This window comes from Heterodontus francisci, unplaced genomic scaffold, assembly GCF_036365525.1.
Source record: "Heterodontus francisci isolate sHetFra1 unplaced genomic scaffold, sHetFra1.hap1 HAP1_SCAFFOLD_74, whole genome shotgun sequence".
Taxonomy (NCBI): Eukaryota; Metazoa; Chordata; class Chondrichthyes; order Heterodontiformes; family Heterodontidae; genus Heterodontus; species Heterodontus francisci.
Window position 1 is genome coordinate 5,215,626 of NW_027140442.1, and position 4,147 is coordinate 5,219,772.

Consider the following 4,147-nt stretch of genomic DNA (forward strand, 5'->3'; position numbering starts at 1 on the left):
AACAAACCCATACTGACTATCCTTGATTAACCTGTGCCTTTCTAAATGACAGTTTATCCTGTCTCTCTGAATACATTCCAATAATTTGTCCACTGCTGAGATTCGGCTGACTGGCCCGTAATTATTCAGTCTGTCCTTTGCTCCTATTTTAATCAGTGGTAGAACGTTAGCAATTCTCCAATTCTCAAGCACCGCACCCCTGGTTCCATTGAGGACCTCGGTGCTGAGGACACCATGGATAGCATGTTTAGCGAGGTGGTCACGGCGCAGGTAATGGCTGCACAGGCAGAAAATGGATGGCTGTCCAGCAGGATGAGTAGTAGGCACCGGCAGGTAGTGCAGGAGTCTCTTGTGGCCATCCCCCTCCCAAACTGTCATCCCCCTTTGGATACTGTTGGGGGGATGGCCTCTCAGGGGAAATCTGCAACAGCCAAGTTCGTGGCACAACGGATGGCTCTGCTGTACAGTAGGGCAGGAAAAGACTGGGAGATCCATAGTGATAGGAGATTCAATTGCAAGGCGAGCAAACAGACGTTTCTGTGGCCGCAAACGAGCCTCCCGGATTGTGTGTTGCCTCTGTGGTGCTCAGGTCAAGGATGTCTCAGAGTGTCTTTTTCAAGGAAAAAGCATGTAGTCCTTAAGGATTCTCCCTCGTTCAAAAGTGGTTTGAATTGTTTGAACATGTGTTTCATTGTCCTTTGCTTCTAAAAAAGAGAGGTGGAATGTCATTGCATCCGGAGAACTTTTGCTTCACCACTTTCAAACTAGTAGAGTTAACCCTTTCTGCTAGCAACTTAACAATTTGCTGAATGGTATTTTGTATATATATATATATGAACTCATCTGGCTCCAAGCCGAATGGACCTTGTGTTCTTTGTTGCTCTAAATAGGTGGACCATATGGTTACAAAAATCAATCAACTCCAGCACTTTAAGACTTTTGCAACATTTATGACAGCATGGTGATATTTTGATCTGAAGATTTGGCCTTCTTTTTTATAAAGTCAGGATTGGCGTTAATTCATTCGTACATTTGTTTCTATTTGTTATCTTTCTAGAGAAAGTCTTTGCAATTATTTGCAGTCAGCTTCCGTAACAACTGTAAACATCACTGTCTCTGATAAATTCATCTGAAACCACGAAACATGGAAATAATTGTTTTTGACATTTAAATCAATAATAAATAAATTAATATGAGTTGCTATTCCAAGTACTCAAAAGGAAATCTAAATGAGTTTAAAGGGATATAAACATACATAATTTTCAAAAAAAGTTAATGGAAATACCGTCTAGGTTTTTGCTGAGTATTGAGGAAAAAATTATTTTAAGATAAATAAATGAAAGATATTTTCAACTGACGACACCATGATTTGAATTTGGGAAACTTAGATTAAAAAAAAACAATATGATTCGGTGCGTTTCCTATCAACAGTCAAGGGGTAACTGCGGTAAATAATAAACCATCGTGCATAATCTGTTGTTTTAATTGTATGTACTTACATGAGAATTGTTTAGGAATTAACAGCACTCCTGTGAAAGGATAATGACTGTCATCGAGTGAGGTGATCAGCAGGTGTGGTGACAGTCTTCAATCTGAGGATTGTCAATGAAGTTTTAACAGATAATAACATTCTTCATCGTGAGTAGTCACTTCGGGTTATGATATTTTAGAAGGTAACAACATGTAAAATTTGTGCAGATCACACCACTGATGAGCTAGAGAATAGAAAGAGTGGTCAACAACAATAATGAGATTAAGGAGAAGGCAGATTTAGTCCTGTGGGGAATTGGAGGTTCTTGGAATGGTGTTTTAAAATGACTAACGTTACTTAATCCTCATAATAATTAATCAGTGGGCACCTTAAGAAAGAAATTTGTCAATGTCATACTTTGTGAATGATAACATGATTAGAAAATGGCCTGTAACGTTTCATTGGATTCACAATTAAACATTCATCTCCAATATAAATGTGCTCAGGTGGGGTAAAATCAGTTGAGCTGCACGTATCTTTAAATAGGCAACTATTGTGTATCAACTTGCAATAAGTCATTTGAGTTATAAGAGAAACCACTTTCTATTTTAACCTCACTTATATTAAGCCAATAGGAGAGAAATTATTTGAGTATGAACACTGGGATTTAGAAGTGCAACAATGGCTGAGACAAAGAGAGAGGAATTATTATTGGCGGAATCAAATGAATAGACAAATAAAATATGATAAGGCCTGGAATCAAATGGAATGTGGATTCTTGAAACAAAAACAAATCATTTTAAATATTGTATTGGATAATAAAGTTTCTTAAAAGCTCAACAGTTGGTGAGTAACAGTTGTTAGAGAATAGCTCCAAATAGCTAGGTTGGTAACTAAAGGTAAAGGGAAAGGTCTGCAGATTTTTTTAATATAGTAGGTAGGTTTGTTTTTAGGGAATCAAGGTCCATAGTTAATATAACATATGTTTTGGGTAATTTAAGGGGATAAATTCAGAGTAAGTCATGACAGGGCAGCTCGACAACGTGGTGTGCGCCTCCTGTGTAATGTGTGACGTCAGGGACACTTGCAAAGTCCAGGGCGAACACGTGTGCAGGAAGTGTCTCCAGCTGCAACTACTCGAAATCAGCGTTTTGTATCTACAGCGGGGCTAGGGACACCGTGGAGCATCTGCGAGGCTGAGATCATCGTGGATAGCACATACATGGAGGTAGTCACACCGCAGGTGAAGACTGCTCATGCAGAAAGGAGATGGGGGACCGCCAGGCAGAGTAGAAGAACTAGGCAGGCAGTGCAGGAGTCCCCTTAGTCCATCTCCATATCTATATTCCGCTTTGGACGCTGTTGGGGGAGATAGCTTCTCAGGGGAACGCGACAAGAGCTAAGTCTGTGGCACCACGGGTAGCTCAGCTGCACAGGTGGGGAGGAAAAGGAGTGGGGGAACTATAGTAATAGGGGATTCTATCGTCAGGGGTACAGAGAGGCGTTAATGTGGCTGCAAACGTGATTCTAGGATGGTAAGTTGCCTGCCTGGTGCTAGGGTTAAAGATATCATGGAACGGTAGCAGGACATCAGAAAGGGGAGCGTGAATATTCAGAGGTTGTGGTACACATTGGGACCAACGACATAGGTAGAAAGAGGGATGAGGTCCTGCAACAAGTATTTAGGGTGCCAGGTAGGAGATTAAAAAGCAAGACTTCAACTTTCTAATCTCTGGATTACTCCCGGTGCAACGCGCTAGTGAGTAGAGGAATAGGAGGATGGAGCAGATGAACGCATGGCTGAGTAAATGGTGCAGGAGGGAGGGCTTTAGTTTCCTGGATCACTGGGTCTGTTTCTGGCAAAGGTGGGACCTGCACGGCTGATGAATTGAGGGCGCTGAATAGCACATGGGAATATATTATTGCTAGCACCCTCGTTCTGAGGTTAGCTTTCTCTCTGTCTCCACATTCTTTCCATGTGAACAAAGAACAAAGAACAAAGATAATTACAGCACAGGAACAGGCCCTTCGGCCCCCCAAGCCTGCACCGATCCAGATCCTCTCTCTAAACATGTCGCCTATTTTCTTAGGTTCTGTATCTCTTTTCTTCCTGCCCATTCATGTATCTGTCTAGATACATCTTAAAAGACTCCATCGTGCCCGCGTCTACCACCTCCGCTGGCAACGCGTTCCAGGTGCCCACCACCCACTGCGTAAAGAACTTTCCACGCATAACCCCCCTGAACATTTCCCCTTTCACTTTGAACTCGTGTCCTCTAGTAATTGAAACCTCCACTCTGGGAAAAAGCCTCTTGCTGTCCACCCTGTCTATACCTCTCATGATTTTGTACACCTCAATCAGGTCCCCCCTCAACCTCCGCCTTTCTAATGAAAATAATCCTAATCTACTCAACCTCTCTTCATAGCTAGCGCCCTCCATACCAGGCAACATCCTGGTGGACCTCCTCTGCACCCTCTCCAAAGCATCCACATCCTTTTGATAATGTGGCGACCAGAACTGTACGCAGTATTCCAAATGTGGCCGAACCAAAGTCCTATACAACTGTAACATGACCTGCCAACTCTTGTACTCAATGCCCCGTCCGATGAAGGAAAGCATGCCGTATGCCTTCTTGACCACTCTATTTACCTGCGTTGCCACCTTCAGGGAACAGT